At 37.3% G+C, this 19,457-nt stretch overlaps 1 protein-coding gene across 2 annotated transcripts in view; it reads right to left on the bottom strand.

The window, feature by feature from the left end:
- The window catches only part of mRpS26 (mitochondrial ribosomal protein S26), a 30,472-nt gene extending 24,814 nt beyond the window's left edge, over nt 1-5,658 (bottom strand). The window contains exon 1 of one of the 2 annotated variants that reach the window (XM_089087437.1): nt 5,635-5,658. The gene's annotated coding sequence lies outside the window, so the exon portion shown is untranslated. Of the gene's footprint in view, nt 1-5,465; nt 5,537-5,634 lie in introns of those variants that run through there. The other variant, XM_089087436.1, reaches the window with a different exon arrangement.
- Between the last annotated feature and the right edge of the window lie 13,799 nt (nt 5,659-19,457).

The following is a 19,457-nucleotide window of genomic DNA, read 5'->3' as shown; positions in this document are numbered from 1 at the left end:
ATACATACGCTAGCTTTAACAGTATATGCAAAACTAAATGAAAGTACTAAAATAATGAAATTCTTACTTTATAATATGTAGGTGAAGGTAAATAATACAGCATTAGAACTTACAATCCCTAATGGTGGTGCTCATCTCCATTTCATCGCCTTTGCTTTCGCCCACCCTTCCTGGCTGCGCTTACACAGTCACCCCACTGACCCCCATTCTAAGCCAAATAAACAGCAAAATCAAGAATTGAACCCCTGTCCTCAAAGTCAAAGGATTTCAAGTCTAATATGCAAACCACTCAGCTAGGATGGCTGTGGTTAGCATGTTTCTATAGGAGGTTTAAAAAATAAATCATAAGGATATAGTATATCCTTGCATATATTATATACTGCCTAAAACATGCATATACAGCATGTTTCTAATAATTGGATTTTCATGTTTTTTTTTCAATTCTTGTCCATATTCTTAAATAATTCCAATAATATTCTATGCACAACTCTATTATAGTCACTAAGGTAGAATTGGATTTCATCTATGAGGGTTTTTTTTCAATATCCAATAGGCTATAAATAAAAGACAAGTTTTTATAAAAACAATAAATTCTGCTACCAAAAGCTTGCTACACTTACAGTTAGATTTCAAAATTACCAATAAAAAGATTGCAACATTTGCAATATCTGTGGACAAGCTTTTCAATACCCTCTTCAAAGGATATTTTCTCTAATGAATTCAAATGATCCTTGACATTGGTTTAAAAGCACTTAAGCCACATTTTCAGATACAGAAAAAGATGAAAGTTGCTGGGTGCTAAGTCAGGACTATACAGTAGATGATCAAGGATGCCCACATACATCTGTAATTATGATTCCCATTTCGTTTTTGGTGTGTTGTATCAAATCCAGGTTTCATCTCTAGTCATAATTGATTTCCAAACGTTCACTCCTTTGTATTGATAACACTCAAAAGAACTCCAGAGCTGATATCATTTGACAAGTTTTGTGGCTGTCCATCAACATTTTGGGACCCAACATGCACAAAGGTTTTTGACACCTAACTGTTCAGTAACAATAGAGTACAAAACAGACCTTGAAACAGTAAGATTCTAGACAAATTACTTTTTTCTGTCTTGGAAAGTGGTTAGGTTAGGAAAATAAAACTTTCAAATAATGAATCCAGGGCCAAAAAATACTCTGGGAAACTATTGCCAATCTACTATGTTAACTCTTTTCTGATTTCCAGGTCTTAGAAATGAACCTGCTTGACAGGTTTCTTTTTCTCTGGTTTTAGTTCTGAAAATGCAGTTCCTGTTATTTGAGTAAAATTTTAAGCCATACCAATGGGTTTTTTTCTAAATTTAGGAAATATATTTGAAGATCTTTGAAACCTCATAAATTGGTATTGAGCGAAGCTATGTAGTTGAAACCAATTTTCTTGTACTTCATTTAAGCAGAAGATCTATTTTGCAAGACTTCACTTATATAAAAAAAAAGATTTTTAAAGTTCATGAAAGGTCAATGCCCTCTAGAGGGAGAAGGAGTAGAGATATGTACTTCAAAATACCTTCCTAGGACACACTTTAATCTGTAGATCCATCCATGAAAGTTTTATTTTTCCTAGCCTAACTACATTCCAAGATAGCAAAAAGTAGCTTGTCAAGAATTTTACTTTTGAAACTTCTTTAGACCAAATGGTTGTGCTGAATATGTGGTTTTCTTTAACCATTCTTGAATTCTGTCAACTCATTCAACCAGGCCAACTAAAACAACAGACATGCATCTTTGACCCCACCATCACTCACAAAGTTATATGAGTCAAACACTCAACTCATTCTCTGATGGATTTCAGCAGCACTATGGCCTTCTGTGAGTAGAAAACAAATCACACTTGATAGGAGAATCAATAATGACAGACATGTTTATATAGCTGTAGCAAAATGCTGATTGATGCCTTGATGTCAACAATGGTAGCCTGTGTGGTGCAGGAGTTACACAGTCACCTACAATGCATGCCTGCTTTCTGCTCCTCACATAGTCAAAATGACAGCCTGTGCAGTGCAGGAGTTGCACAGTCACCTGTAGTGCATGCCTGCTTTCTGCTGCTCACATAGAATCTGCACAGAGCAATCAGAAGTTAAAAAAAAAGCTCATAGTAAAGGCTGGTGTTACCAATTACAGGCTATAATACATCACAAGATGAAAATCAGCAAAGAAATATATTATTAGTGCTGTAAAAAAAACACCATGGACAGGGGGTTGCAAAGTCATAAATATATATAGGCCATGATATCCCAAAAGAGTCTATAATAAGAAATATAATGGCTATTTAGATCAAGTGGGAAGAAGCCAGGTCATCAGGAAATCAATTCTATGAACAAAAGAATAGGAAGAGCAACTGCTTCAACTGTGGACAAATTTACAAAAGGTCATATGAATACATGCCCAGCAAAAGGTCAAACATGTGCAAAGTGCAAAAAGTTCAATCACTTTGCTAAAGTTTGTTGTAGTAAAACAATTAATGCAATCACTATAGCAGAAACTCTGACAAGCAATGAAGAAAATTTATTATTTGAAATAACCAAAGAAGGAAACAGAGATGAAAATTTTGCTCCACTATTACTAAATACACAGATAAGCCTTAATTTAAAATTGATACTGGAGCACATGTTAATGTCATTCCCAGCATGCCTTGCTAAAAATGAATCTAGTGCCACAGATTCAACCAACAACACAAAACCTCACAAGCTACAATGGATCAAGAATCCCAACCATTGGTACCTGCTCCCTATTGTGTAAATACAAGTCTGAAGTCCAAATGCACAAACTTTATGTATTAGAAGATAATTCCATACCCATTCTAGGGCTGTAGACCTAAAAAAAATTAACCTAATCGAAATTACTCTGAACATAAAAACAAAAAACACAGTTGAAAAGCTACTAAATAAATACCAAGATTTATTAAATGGGATTGGACAGATGGAAGGTACCTGTGAATTATTCCTTGAAGATGAGGTTATACCAACAGTACACCCAGGAAGAAAAGCCCCAATTGCTATGAGATATAAACTAAAAGAAGAACTAGAAAGACTAGAACAGCATGGTATCATACAGAAAGTTGATCAACCAACAGATGGGTAAATTCAGTTGTAATGGCTGAAAAAAAGACAGAAATGTAAGACTGTGTATAGATCCAGTTGATTTAAATAAAGCAATACAAAGACCTCACTATCCCATACCTACTTTTGATGATGTGACAGCTGATCTCTCAGATACTACCATCTTTTCTAAGCTTGATGCCACTTCTGGATATTGGTCAATGGTTTTATCAGAAAAAGCTTCATATCTTACAATATTTAGTACCATCTATGAATAATATAGATGGAAAAATACCCTTTTGGCCTCATATCCTCTCAGGATGAAAAAATGTATTGAGGGTCTAGAAGGAGTAAAAATATTAGTAGACAAAATTGTGATTTACACCAATACACCTGAAGATCAATTTAAGAGACTAGAACTACTATTAGTGAGAGCTAGACAAAATGGAATACATTTTGACAAAAACAAATGTGAATTTGCAGTTAATTCTGTGTGCTATTTTGGACACACAATCAGTAACACTGGAATACAACCTGACCCCCCCCCCCCCAAAAAAAATACAAACTTTTACTGAAATGTCATCACCCTCAATCAAAGAAGAATTACAAATCCTGCTCAGAATGCTAAACCCTTTCAAGATATATACCCAATCTTGCCACAAAAATTTGTCCCTTGAGAAACCTGCTAAAAGATAAAATCATTGTTTTGGAAACAAGACAGTGAAAGAAATTAAACAGACTATCATATCAAACCTTTCATACTTCATTAAAACCAGGTATATAATCCAGTTGGAAGTTGATGCCTCTAAACATGAACTAGGGGCAAGGATTTCATCTGGTGGAAATATATTTGGGTATGCTTTGAGGTTACTAAACAAATCAGAACAAAATTATCCACAAAACAAGAAAGAATTGTTTGCAATTGTGTTTGGAGTCAAACATTTTCATCATTACATCTACAGCCAGAGGATAGATGTCATCACCAATAACTGACCACTTGAAAACATTCTAACAAAGCCTCTATATAAAGCACCTCTAAGAATCCAACACTTGACAATAAACATTCCATATAATTTGACAATAGCCATACAATATAAGAATCTATTATAGACCAGGCAAAGACATTCCCATTGCCAATACTGTATCCTACCTACCAGATACAAACCAAAACCTACACAAAGATATAGAAGTATTTGTATACTCAATTATTCAAACCATCTCAGCAACACCAGAAAGACTACAACAAATCAAATATGAAACCTCAATAGATCCTACATTCTAATAGCTAAAAGGAACCATCTCTGAAAGATGGCCACTAGAAAGGAAACAATGTTATACATCAATCTTACCATTTTGGAATGTTAGAAGTGAACTTTTAACCAATGAAGGAATTATTTTAAAAAATGAATGAACAGATCAGATAAGACCAACAACAGGTCAGACCAAGAACAGATCAGATAAGACCAACAACAGATCAGATATGCCAATACATTTCCTAAATTTTGAAAAAAAAACATTCATATGGCTTAAAATTATATTCAAATAACAGGAATTGCAGTTTCAGAACTAACACCAGAGAAAAAGAAACTAATAACTGAAAATTTAGGTAAAATGTTGTTTTATCAAAATTTCAATATGTATAGACCTGTCAAATTTCAGGACCCTCTAGAGGGAGAAGGCATGGAGGTAGGTACTTCAAAATACCTTCCCGGGACATACTTTAGCCTGTAGACCCATCCTTGAAAGTTTCATTTTCCTAACCTAACCCCTTTACTTGATATTCAAAAGTAGCTAAATTAGAATTTTACCTTATTTGCTTATGCTTGCTTATTTTGTAAGTGCTTGGGTCTAAATAAACTGATTATCTGACCATCTTGCTCCCAATTCTGCAAATGGTACCAATTTCTGCAAATAATATTTTAGTAAATGTTCTTTCTGATGAGCCCCAATATAGAGCATTAGGCTACCAGATATATTATTAGTGGTGTGATAGTCTATTATTTTGATCTAATCTATAAATAGAAGTAGGTCTATAGCATTAGGCTGCTAGGCCTAGTAAAAATTACATGGCCTAATATTAGCCTAGGCAAAGCCAGTGGCAGATCCAGGGGGCTTGCCCCCCCCCCCCCACATAGTCTAAAGTAGTGTAATTTACTTAATTAACCCAAGTTTGCGTTAACTAAACTTGCTCCTAACTTCAGTTTATCGGATCAACCTATTTTACGCTCCCCTAAAAACGTTTTTATCAGATCAACCTATTTTGCCCCCCCCCCCCCCAAAAAAAAAATCCTGGATCCGCCCCTGGGCAAAGCCAAGATTACATCATACTTAAAATCTAAGGAGTTAACTATGGGGTTGTTCAACTTTTTGAGCTTTTCATTACCGAAATGAAAATATAAGACAAAGTCGTTTTGATTACTTTCTTATTTTCGACGGACCTTATAGTTATTTTTCAAATATTCTGCTAAATCCCCTTTAATAGATGTCATACTATAGGAGACACTAGGGCCGTTATTTTACTCATCTATGTGCTATCAACTATAATATATTACATCTTTTGACAAAGAATGCTTAAAAGTGAAACCTTAGCACAAACATCTTGCATCTTATGGCGTTCTTTTGCAAACGTCTTTCATTATTCTGCTCTGATCAGCGGTCTGAGAACAATGATGAGTAGATCATCAACGTTCTCTCATAATTGTTCTATATGGCAGAAAGATGGCGACTTTCACACTTTTTGCTAACATCTGTGAGCTCTAAGATCTTAGAACAAAGATGAGTTAAAAGAACGGAAATCTTTGCAGAAAGATGTGAGATCTTAGTGCTAAAACGGGCCTACTGCTTTTTATCCAATGTTTTGAAAGAAAAATATAAAACATTATATAAAGACACTAACTATGAAGGTAACTCTTTTTGGACCAACTCCCAGAGAAAATATATGATAAAATGTAAAATTAAACAAAAGGGTCTTTCAACTGTGAATTTTGAATTTTACAGGTTGCTATTTATTTTAAATTATAAGTATGCCATTCGTCTGCTATCCACTTCCCAGCAATGGAGTTGTCTATGAAAATCAGTTTTCTTATTACGTTTCATTTTGGCTCTTATTCGCGAATGCTTAAAAGTAAGAATGTGCATAGTTTGCGTCGCGTCTCTTTGCATACCTTCTGGAATGTCTAATTTTTTTTCATATCTCTAATGCTAAGACTTTTTAAGATTTGGCTAACTTGTCCTCCCCCTAAATGCGAAAATACTCCCTCAAAGCAGGTATTTTGAATGCACCCACTTCGATGGTGATACAAATAATCAAACAGTTCGTGGTAACGAACTATAAGTAAGGAGCGACCCGGCTCAATAGTAACCGAAACTCTAAAAAACGAAATTTTGATACCAATAGATTCATCAAAAGAATCAGATTTTTATGCTGCTTTTAAATATATAAGTTTATTAAGTTTAGTCTTAACTATCAAAAGTAACGAGCCTGAGAAAACTTGCCTTTTTTTGAAAAAAGGAGGTAATACCCCTAAAAGTCATAGAATCTTAATAAAAATCACACCATCAGATTCAGCGTATCAGCGAACTCTACTATATAGGTTTGAAGCTCCTATCTGCACAAATCAATATGGAATTTAGAATTGTGGATTTGTTGCATTTGGAAAAATGAAATGTGGAATTTTGTACTTTTTGCCAGAAGAAATATCACGGATGCGTGTTTATTTGTTTTTTATTCCCAGGGGTGATCGTATCGACCCGGTGGTCATAAAATTTCGCGGCAATTAAAAGTTCTTGCGCCCTTTTTAAGTGACTCAAAAATTGGAGGACAACTAGGCCCCCTTCCACACTCATTTTTTCCCAAAGTCACCGGATCAAAATTTTAAGATAGCCATTTTGTTCAGCATAGTCTCAAATATCTAATAACTATGTCTTTGAGGACGACTTAATTCCCCACAGTCCATGGGGGGAGGGCTGCAATTATGAACTTTGCCCATTGTCTACATATTAATTAAAAAAACTTTTTCCATAAAATAAGTTTTTCAAATAAAAGTAAAGAACTCCATTAAACAAAAAATGAGCAAAAATAAAATCAAAAGATCTACCAAGCGTGAAATTACCACAAATCAGCATCGATATATAATAAAATCTAAAACAAGCAGAAATTATAATGAATAACTTATTAAAACTCAAAACGAGCAGAAATTAACATAAGTTGGGCTCAAACCCCTAAGCCTTCCTAAAGCCAGAACATAATTTGCACTTTACTGAGAAAAATACAAATGAATGTGCATTGTCAGTTTAATATACATATACTGACATTTAGTAATCAAAATGTTAATATTTTTTGATTTATTAAAGTTATAAAAGTAAACACATTTATATTTTTTTTCAGTAAAGTGCAAATTATGTTCTGGCAATGGGAAGGCATAGGGGTTTTGAGCCCAACTTATAAATAAAACCAACCAACAATATAAATGATATTACTTTTATAACTTTAATAAATCAAATAATTATATCATTTTGATTACTAAATATGAGTTTATGTGTATTATACTGACGTAGCGCATTCGATTGTATTTTTTCAGTTAATTACAAATTATTTTATGGGCTTGGGAAGGTATGGGGGTTTTACGCCCAACTGATGTTAATTTTTGCTCGTTTTGAGCTTGACTCGGTTATTTATTGTAATTTCTGTTCGTTTTGGGTTTCATTTATTTATTGATGCTGATTAGTGATAGTTTCACGCTTGGTAGATTATTTGATTTTATTTTTGGTCCTTTTTTGTTTAATGGAGTTCTTTACTTTTCTTTAAAAAAGTTATTTTGTGGAAAAAATTTTTTAATTAATTTCTGTTCGTTTTATATTGACATAGTCTTTTCAGGGAAAAAGAAAATAATACTTTAAATCTTTTCGTTTTTTTAAGACTTTATAGTTTGGCCTGCTATTTGTATGCTGGAGAAAAATTTTCAGTAATTTTCAACAATATACACCCTTTTAAAAATCCGGACACAAATAGGACTGTTTAATTCAGTTTCATACCTCCTCTAGTTGGCCTGAAATGGAAAACTTGATACCATTCGCAAAAAAAATCTGCTTACTTTCTTTGATAGCTTGGATACTGTTACGCTATTTTGATTTGGTTAAATTTTAAGAGCAAAAGTAGCCCCGAAAGTTTGAACATAATACCCTCAGTCGTTCTTAGGATACTCTGAGATGCCTTATTGGGAATTAGCAATATCACAGTGCATTTTGATTTAATCTTAAGGCAACATTTAGTTTTTGAACATAATGGGCAAATGGGAGGGTGGGCGTGGGAGGGTGGGAGTGGAAGGGGGATTAGTTGCCCTACAATTACTTTCGACTATCAAAATGGGCACTAGCCCTTTGAATCTCAAATCCAACGAGCCCTTTTTCAAGTTTCTTCGACAAAGATTACAATAAAAACCTTATATGCCCCAAGGACATTACTTATAACCCTGGCCCTGAGGGTTGTGGGGGAGTGTCCTCCTCAAAAACATATTTCTATCTGGAAATAAACTACGCTGAACAAAATAGCTATCTCAAAATTTTGATTGCATGTGTTTGGGGGAATGATGGGCGTGGGGGGATAGCTGCCCTCCAATCACTTTCGACTACTAAAAAAGGCACTAGCCCTTTGAATTTCCAATCGAATGAGCCTGTTTTGAAATTTCCACGACAACGCCTTCCATAAAAATCTTATATGCCCCCAGGGCATAATTTATAATAATTGCCCTGAGGGTTTTGGGGGAGTGTCCTCCTCAAAAACATATTTTCTATCTAGAAATCAACTACGCTGAACAAAATGGCTATCTCAAAATTTTGAATGGGTGTGATGGGGGGAATGATGGGCGTGGAGGGGGGGGGGCTAGTGGCCCTCCAATCACTTTTGACTATTAAAAAGGGCACTAGAACTCTCGATTTCCAATCGATTGAGCCCCTTTTGAAGTTTCTACGACAACCTTTTCCATATGAAGTGCCCTGCCCTAAAGGAAAAAATAATAAATGATACGTTGTCCCAATATCGTTCTTATATGCCCTCAGAGCATAACTTAAAACCCTTGCCCCAAGGGTTGTGGGGGAGTGTCCTCCTCAAAAACATATTTTCTATCTGGAAATCAACTACGCTGAACAAAGTGGCTATCTCAGAATTTTGATTGGATATGTTTGGGGGAATAATGTGCGTGGGGAGGGGGTTAGTTGCCCTCCAATCACTTTCGACTATTAAAAAGGGCACTTGCCCTTTGAATGTCCAATCGGATCAGCCTGTTTTGAGGTATCTACAACAAAGCCTTCTATAAAAACCTTATATGCCCCCAAGGGCATAACTTAAAACCCTTGCCCTGAGGGTTGTGGGGGAGTGTCCTCCTCATAGAACCTATTTTCTATCTAGAAATCGACTATGCTGAACAAAATGGCTATCTCAAAATTTTGATTGGATGTGTTTGGGAGAATGATGGGCTTGGCGGAGGGGTTAGTTGCCCTTAGATTACTTTTGACTATTATAAAGGACACTAGTTCATTGAATTTCCAATCGAATGAGACCCTTTTGAAGTTTATACGACAACGCCTTCTATAAAAACCTTATATACCCCCAGGGCATAACTTAAAACCCTTTCCATGAGGGTTGTGGGGATTATCCTCCTCAAAAACACATTTTCTATCTGGAAATCAACTACGCTGAACAAAATGGCTATATCAAAATTTTGATTGGATGTGTTTGGGGGAATGATGGGCGGGGGGGGGCGAGTTGCCTTCAAATCACTTTCGATTATTAAAAAGGGTAATAGCCCTTTGAATTTCAAATCGAATGAGCCTGTTTTGAAGTTTCTACGACAAACCTTCTATAAAAACCTTATATGCGCCCTGGGCATATCTTAAAACCTTTGCCCTGAGGTTTGTGGGGGAGTGTCCTCCTCAATATTTTCTATCTGAAAACCAACTACGCTGAACAAAATGGTTATCTTAAAATTTTGATTGGATGTGTTTGGGGGAATGATTGGCTTAGGGGGGGGGGGGGGGGCTAGTTGCCTTCAAATCACTTTCGACTATTAAAAAGGGCACTAGCCCTTTGAATTTCAAATCGAATGAGCCCCTTTTGAAGTTTCTACGACAACGCCTTCTATAAAAACCTTATATGCCCCCAGGACATAACTTAAAACCCTTGCCCTGGGGGTTGTAGGGGAGTGTCCTCCTCAAAAACATATTTCTATCTGGAAATAAACTACGCTGAACAAAATGGCAATCTAAAAATTTTGATTGGATGTGTTTGGGGGAATGATGGGCTTGGGGGGATAGCTGCCCTCCAATCACTTTCGACCATTAAAAAGTGTACTAGACCTTTGAATTTTCAATCGAATGAGCCTGTTTTGAATTTTCCACGACAACTCCTTCTATAAAAACCTTATATGTCCCCAGGGCATAACTTTAAACCCTTGTCCTGAGGGTTTTGGGGGAGTTTCCTCCTCAAAAATATGTTTTCTATGCGGAAATCAACTACGCTGAACAAAATGGCTATCTTAAAATTTTGATTGGATGTGTTTGGGGGAATGATGGGCTTTGGGGGGGGGATAGTTGCCCTCAAATACTTTTCACTATTAAAAAGGGCACTAGAACTCTCGATTTCCAATCGAATGAGCCCCTTTTGAAGTTTCTACGACGAACCCTTCCATATCTAGTGCCCTGCTCTAAAGGAAAAAATAATAAATGATACATTGTTCCAACATCGTACTTATATGCCCTCAGAGCATAACTTAAAACCCTTGCCCCGAGGGTTGTGGGGGAGTGTCATCCTCAAAAAGATATTTTATATCTGGAAATCAACTACGCTGAACAAAGTGGCTATCTCAAAATTTTGATTGGATGTTTTTGGGGGAATAATGTGCGTGGGGAGGGGGCTAGTTGTCCTCCAATCACTTTCGACTATTAAAAAGGGACTTGCCCTTTGAATTTCCAATCGGATGAGCCTGTTTTGAAGTATTTACAACAAAGCCTTCTATAAAAACATTATATGCCCCCTAGGGCATAACTTAAAACCCTTGCCCTGAGGGTTGGGGGGGAGTTTCCTCCTCATAGAACATATTTTCTATCTAGAAATCGACTATGCTGAACAAAATGGCTATATAAAAATTTTGATTGGATGTGTTTGGGAGAATGATGGGCGTGGCGGAGGGGTTAATTGCCCTTCGATCACTTTTGACTATTAAAAAGGGCACTAGTTCTTTGAATTTCCAATCGAATGAGCCTCTTTTGAAGTTTATACGACAACGCCTTCTATAAAAACCTTATATGCCCCCAAGGCATAACTTAAAACCCTTACCATGAGGGTTTTAGGAGATTGTCCTCCTCAAAAACACATTTTCTATCCGGAAATCAACTACGCTGAACAAAAGGGCTATCTCAAAATTTTTATTGGATGCTTCTGGGGGAATGATGGGCTTTGGGTGGGGGGGGGCTAGTTGCCCTCCAATCAGTTTCGACTATTAAAAAGGGTACTAGCCCTTCAAATTTCCAATCGAATGAGCCTGTTTTGAAGTTTCTACGACAACGCCTTCTATATAAACCTTATATGCCCCCAGGACATAACTTTAAACCCTTGCCCTGAGGTTTTTGGGGGAGTGTCCTCCTCAAAAATATGTTTTCTATGCAGAAATCAACTACGCTGAATAAAATGGCTATCTCAAAATTTTGATTGGATGTGTTTGGGGGAATGATGGGCGTGGGGGAGGGGCTAGTTGCCCTAAAATCACTTTTGACTATTAAAAAGGGCACTAGTTCTTTGAATTTCCAATCGAATGAGACCCTTTTGAAGTTTATACGACAACGCCTTCTATAAAAACCTTATATACCCCCAGGGCATAACTTAAAACCCTTGCCATGAGTGTTGTGGGGGAGTATCCTCCTCAAAAACACACTTTCTATCTGGAAATCAACTACGCTGAACAAAATGGCTATATCAAAATTTTGATTGGATGTGTTTGGGGGACTGATGGGCGGGGGGGCGAGTTGCCCTCCAATCACTTTCGATTTTTAAAAATGGCAATATCACTTCGAATTTCCAATTGAATGAGCCTTTTTTGAATTTTTTACTGCAACACCTTCTATAAAAACTTTATATGCCCCTAGGGCACAACTTACACCCCTTTCCCTGAGGGTTGTAGGGGAGTGTCCTCCTCAATATTTTCTATTTGGAAATCAACTAGGCTGAACAAAATGGTTATCTCAAGATTTTGATTGGATGTGTTTGGGGGAAGGATGGGCGTAGGGGGGGCTAGTTGCCCTCCAATCAGTTTCGACTATTAAAAAGGGTAATAGCCCTTAGAATTTCTAATCGAATGAGCCTGTTTTGAAGTTTCTACGACAAAACCTTCTATAAAAAAAAACTTATATGACCCCTGGGCCTAACTTTAAACCCTTGCCCTGAGGGTTTTGGGAGAGTGTCCTCCTCAAAAATATATTTTCATGCGGAAATCAACTACGCTGAACAAAATGGCTATCTCAAAATTTTGATTGGATGTATTTCGGGGAATGAGCGTGGGGGAGGGGTTAGTTGCCCTTCGATCACTTTCGACTATTAAAAAGGGCACTTGTTGTTTGAATTTCCAATCGAATGAGCCCCTTTTGAAGTTTATACGACAAAGCCTTCTACAAGAACCTTAGATGTCCCCAGGGCATAAATTAAAACCCTTGCCATGAGGGTTGTGGGGGATTGTCCTCCTCAAAAATGCATTTTCAATCTGGAAATCAACTACGCTGAACAAAATGGCTATCTCAAAATTTTGATTGGAAGTGTTTGGGGGAATGATGGGTGTAGGGGGGGGGGGGGGGCTATTTGCCCACCAATCACTTTCGACTATTAAAAAAGGCACAAGCCCTTTGAATTTCAAATCGAATGAGCCCTTTTTGGAGTTTCTACGACAACGCCTTCTATAAAAACCTTATATGCCCCCAGGACATAACTTAAAACCCTTGCCCTGGGGGTTGTAAGGGAGTATCCTCGTCAAAAACATGTTTCTATCTGGAAATAAACTACGCTGAACAAAATGGCAATCTAAAAATTTTGATTGGATGTGTTTGGGGGAATGATGGGCTTGGGGGGATAGCTGCCCTCCAATCACTTTCGACCATTAAAAAGTGTACTAGACCTTTGAATTTCCAATCGAATGAGCCTGTTTTGAATTTTCCACAACAACGCCTTCTATAAAAACCTTATATGTCCCCAGGGCATAACTTTAAACCCTTGTCCTGAGGGTTTTGGGGGAGTTTCCTCCTCAAAAATATGTTTTCTATGCGGAAATCAACTACGCTGAACAAAATGGCTATCTTAAAATTTTGATTGGATGTGTTTGGGGGAATGATGGGCTTTGGGGGGGGGCATAGTTGCCCTCAAATACTTTTCACTATTAAAAAGGGCACTAGAATTCTCAATTTCCAATCGAATGAGCCCCTTTTGAAGTTTCTACGACGAACCCTTCCATATGTAGTGCCCTGCTCTAAAGGAAAAAATAATAAATGATAAATTGTTCCAACATCGTCCTTATATGCCCTCAGAGCATAACTTAAAACCCTTGCCCCGAGGGTTGTGGGGGAATGTCATCCTCAAAAAGATATTTTCTATCTGGAAATCAACTACGCTGAACAAAGTGGCTATCTCAAAATTTTGATTGGATGTGTTTGGGGGAATAATGTGCGTGGGGAGGGGGCTAGTTGTCCTCAAATCACTTTCGACTATTAAAAAGGGACTTGCCCTTTGAATTTCCAATCGGATGAGCCTGTTTTGAAGTATTTACAACAAAGCCTTCTATAAAAACATTATATGCCCCCTAGGGCATAACTTAAAACCCTTGCCCTGAGGGTTGTGGGGGAGTGTCCTCCTCATAGAACATATTTTCTATCTAGAAATCGACTATGCTGAACAAAAAGGCTATCTAAAAATTTTGATTGGATGTGTTTGGGAGAATGATGGGCGTGGCGGAGGAGTTAGTTGCCCTTCGATCACTTTTGACTATTAAAAAGGGCACTAGTTCTTTGAATTTCCAATCGAATGAGCCTCTTTTGAAGTTTATACGACAACGCCTTCTATAAAAACCTTATATGCCCCCAAGACATAACTTAAACCCCTTACCATGAGGGTTTTGGGGGATTGTCCTCCTCAAAAACACATTTTCTATCTGGAAATCAACTACGCTGAATAAAAGGGCTATCTCAAAATTTTTATTGGATGCTTCTGGGGGAAAGATGGGCTTAGGGAGGGGGGGCTAGTTGCCCTCCAATCACTTTCGACTATTAAAAAGGGTACTAGCCCTTCGAATTTCCAATCGAATGAGCCTGTATTGAAGTTTCTACGACAACGCCTTCTATAGAAACCTTATATGCCCCCAGGACATAACTTAAAACCCTTGCCTTGAGGGTTGTGGGGGAGTGTCCTCCTCAAAAATATGTTTTCTATGCAGAAATCAACTACGCTGAATAAAATGGCTATCTCAAAATTTTGATTGGATGTGTTTGGGGGAATGATGGGCGTGGGGGGGGGGGCTAGTTGCCCTCAAATCACTTTCGACTATTAATAAGGGCACTATCCCTTTGAATTTCAAATTGAATGAGCCATTTTGAAGTTTCTACGACAGCACCATCTATAAAAACCTTATGTGTTCCCAGGGCATAAACTAAAACCCTTGCCCTGAGGGTTGTGGGGGAGTGTCCTCCTCAATATTTTCTGTCTGGAAATCAACTACGCTGAACAAAGAGCTATCTCAAAATTTTGATTGGATGTGTTTGGGGGAATGATGGGCGTAGGTGGGGCTAGTTGCCCTCCAATCACTTTCGACTATTAAATAGGGTACTAGCCCTTCGAATTTCTAATCGAATGAGCCTGTTTTGAAGTTTCTACGACAAAACCTTCTATAAAAACCTTATATGCCCCCAGGGTATAACTTTAAACCTGAATGATGGGCTTTGGGGGGGGGCTAGTTGCCCTCAAGTCACTTTCGACTATTAAAAAGGGCACTAGAACTCTCGATTTCCAGTCAAATGAGCCCATTTTGAAGTCTCTACGACAACCCTTTCCATATGAAGTGCCCTGCTCTAAAGGAAGAAATATTATATAGTACATTGTGCCAACATTGTTCTTATATGCCCACAGGGCATAAATTACAATCCTTGACCCGAGGGCTGTGGGTGAGTATCCTCCTCAAAAAGATATTTTCTATCAGGAAATTAACTACGCTGAACAAAATGCCTATCTCAAAATTTTGATTGGATGTGTTCGGGGGAATGAAGGGCGTGGGGGGGGGGGGGGGGGGCTAGTTGCCCTCCAATCACTTTCGACTATTAAAAAGGGCACTAGTCACTCCAATTTCCAATCGAATGAGCCCTTTTCCAAGTTTCTACGACAACTCCTTCGATACGAAGTGCCCTGGTATGGAGGAAAAAAAACACATTGTTCTCACATCGTTCTTTACTTAGGCAGCGCTAGCGCGCTGCCTATGATAGTATTGGTTATTGGTATGTATACAGACATCTTCAGGGTTTTTTTTCTGGTTGGGACGGGGGTCGGGGGGATTGGGTTACGTGGGAGGATTTTTCCAATTAGGAATTTCTTATGGGGGAAGAGAATTTCGATGAAGGTGGTGCCGGATTTCCCAGAATTATTTAAAAAACAATCAGGAATTAAATAAAAAAAAAAGTTTTTGCAACTGAAAGTAAGAAGTAACATTAAAACCTAAAAGGAACAGAAATTCTTACATATATGAGGGGGTTCGTCCACCCTCAATACCTCGCTCTTTACGCTAAAGTTCGAATTTTGTTAAATAATGGCCAATATAAGTACTAATTTGTTTGTGTTATATTTGTGTTATATTTAATTTTACCTTAAGAAGCTTCATTACTCTGATTTTTATGTGATAATAAAGAAAAGATATTGTATGTCTTGGGCTTGTGGTTTTTATTAAATAAAGAAAAAACAAGTTTCTTCCAACTGAAAGTGAGGAATAACATTAAAAATTAAAACGAACATAAATTATTACGTATATCTTTTAAAGATCTTTTCTTTCATTCATTTCAGTCATTTGAGAATTGCACAACTTGTGACTTTCATTTTCATAAAAATAGTTTCGACCTCTTTGGCCGTTTTGTCACTATGCCTTAAAACATTAGTTCCACAAATATGTCGCTAATTTAAGTTACTTGGGAGAATCTTTCCGTGGATAAATTTCTCTTGGGGGAAGGGAATTTTTCATGGAGGGGGAGCTGAATTTCCCGACAATATTTGAAAAACGATCAGCAGTTAAACAAAAACCAAGTTTTTTCAACTGTAAGTAAGAAGCAACATTAAAACTTGACAGGAACAGAAAATACTACATATATGAGATGGGTTGCCTCTCCTCAATAGCTCGCTCTTATGCTAAAGTTTCTATTTTAACTTTTAAAATAGGTTATTATTCTAATTAAACAGCCTTTGTGATTCAGGAGTCATTCTTAAACAAGTAGAAAAAAAATTAAGCCTAGGCTATTATACAATTCCATATTTTTGCAGATAGTAGATTGAAACCTAAATAGTGGAGTTTTCTGATACGCCGAATCTTATGGTGTTAATTTCATTAAGATTCTATCACTTTCAGGGGGTATTTCCCTCTTTTTTTCAAAAATAAGGCAAATATTCTCCGGCTCATAACCTTTGATGGGTATAACTACAATTAGTGAAACTTATATACTTGAAATCAGCATAAGAATCCGATTCTGTCTGTATATCTATTGGTATCATAATTATGTTTTTTAGAGTTTCGGTTACTATTGAGCCGGATTGCTCCTTACTTATAGTTCGATACCCCAAACTGTTTGATCAGTTGGTTAAAGTAGCTGTATTTTACAATTTTTAAATAGTTGTATATTCTATAATATAGTCGTAATTTATAACCATTCAAGAACAATTTTCTATATCAGGACCATCCTACGCTTTTATTTTATTTCAATTTTTCTCACTTTTTTATTCTGTTTTTCCAAACAGCAGGAAAAAATTCATTTAATTCCTAGTGCGTATGAAGATATTTTTTTTAAGTTTCTTAATAATTTTATTATTATTTTTCTTTTGTCCAGGAATTAATTAGGAAAACTGGACGGCCAGCTAGAAAGACATAATTTGGTATGTAAATAATAATTATAATTTTATAAATACTAGTTGCATAAATAATAATCATTTCTTTTTACCAAATAATGTTGCTATTTATTCTTAAGACATCTGTTTACCGTTCTTAGCGAAACAACGAAATGATAAAAGTACTTTTAACTTCTAGTATTTGTTTGCTATCTTTAGGCCTATGTCATCATTTTCATAATATTTTTATTAGACGACGGTAAGGAGTGGTGGTCTTTCCATTCACCATGTTGGGATATAATGTAAAAGGACCAAAAAAGGGCCATTGTTAAAATGGGCCAAAAAAGGGCCATTGGTAAAATAATATGAGTCTTGAGCAGTCTTGGCTCACCAAAAGCTCCATCAAAATTATTACTGACGGAAATATGGTTTCTTGCAATGGACTGCTTGGTAAGCTAAAAAGAACGGGTCAATCTGCTTTCTTTCCTAGTAGATGAATTTGAAAGGAAAGATTGTAGAGTGAAATAAAAGCCAATGTTAAAATTTGAAAAGCATAAGTTATTTACACATAAGGGGAGCCGCTGTTCCCTAATTGTTGCTCTAAAATTTAACAATTGGTTTTCCAAAATAATCTTAGAATGTCAAAACCATGGCTAGTGGGTAATTTCAAGTTTTAATTTCCGAATGCCCTTCAAATATATGAACCAAATTTTGTAATTAGTTTTATTCATTCAAACCATTGCGAGAAAACAATCAACTTTTTCTACATTTAATTCCCATTAATTTGAAATATCACACTCAGAGTTTTCTAAAATACAAGGAAGGGGTGGCTCCCACTTGATCCCTGTTTTTACAATTAAGAGTAGTAATCAAGGTTATACTTTAGGGACTTTATGTTTCTTCCTGTATTATTTGGGGCCTTTATGTTCCTTGGCACCTTTCCATGGTTGATTACCAGACATATAGCAATTCCGGGCCAACCAGACATGTTTCTAGGCCAAACAGACAGGTTTCTGGTGGGTGTAGAATTTGAGAGTTGATAGAGTGAAATTATGTCACTATTCTAGTTTTTCTAAACAAGTATTGCCTATAACTTAATAAAGGGTTAAGGTGATTAGCGATTACGAGCGAGGATAGTACGAATTGCTTGTGAAAATCCCGGATGAATTAGTTGAAAATAAAGTTTTATCGAGAAATGTCTGAAAAGTAACGATAGAATGACATTGTGACTTGACCTAGCTTTACCTCTCTGACGTGGTCTGTATAATACACAAGTAACGTTTAAAAAGTATTGTCAATTTAAAATAGGATCTAACGTTCCCTTCGTTCCCCAAATTCTGAGGGCAGGGGAGGGAAGGAGAGGGGGAGGGGGAGTCAATTTTGGAGGTAAAACTAAAAAATACTCAGAATCGAAAATAAATTAGATCTGCCTCAAGGGGAAAGCTCAGAGGCCCTTCGTTCCCCCATTTCTGAGGGCAGGGGAGGGGGAGGTCTAGTCAATTTCAGAGGAAAAACCAAAAATACTCAGAATCGAAAATAAACAGGATCTGCCTCACGGGGAAGGCTCCGAGGCCCCTTTAGTCCTTTTTGGCTGCGAGCAGGGGAGAGGGGAGAAAGGTCTCACGGAGAAGGCTAAGCGGTCCTGCAGTCCTCGCGTTCTTACGGCCAGGCAAGGGCGAAGTTCATTTGTTGAGGGAAAACAGACTATGAATGGACTCAAAAATAATAGGGATCTGACTCAAGGGGGAAGGTCCAGAAGCACTTCGTTCCCCCCATTAATGAGGGCAGGGGAGGGCGGGGGGAGGTTAATTTGGGAGGGAAAAACAAAAATAATCAGAATCTAAAATAAACGAGATCTACCCAAAGGGGAAGGCTCAGAGGCCCATACGTTCCCCCTTTTATGAGAGCAGGGGAGGGGGCGGGGGTAGAAAATTTTGGAAGGAAAACCAAAAATAATCAGAATTGAAAATAAATGAGATCTGCCTCAAGGGGAAGGCTCAGAGGCCCATCGTTCCCCCAATTCTGCGGGCAGGGGAGGGGAGGGGGGAGTCAATTTTGGAGGGAAAACCAAAAATACTCAGAATCGAAAATAAATGAGATCTGCCCCAAGGGGAAGGCTCAGTGGCCCATTCGTTCCCCCATTTCTGAGAGCAGGGGAGGGGGAGGGCAGACCTAGTTTTTTCGATTTTCGTGGGTGTTAGGTTCCGGGGATTTATTATTTGAGAAGTTAACTTTAGTATTTCATAGTTTGACTTGCCTGAAATCATGAAT

This window comes from Artemia sp. Qi Xiang Cuo, chromosome 4 (assembly GCF_049724085.1).
Source record: "Artemia sp. Qi Xiang Cuo chromosome 4, ASM4972408v1, whole genome shotgun sequence".
NCBI lineage: Eukaryota > Metazoa > Arthropoda > Branchiopoda > Anostraca > Artemiidae > Artemia > Artemia sp. Qi Xiang Cuo.
The sequence above is the reverse complement of the archived record's forward strand: the minus strand, read 5'-3'. Positions and strand labels throughout refer to the sequence as shown.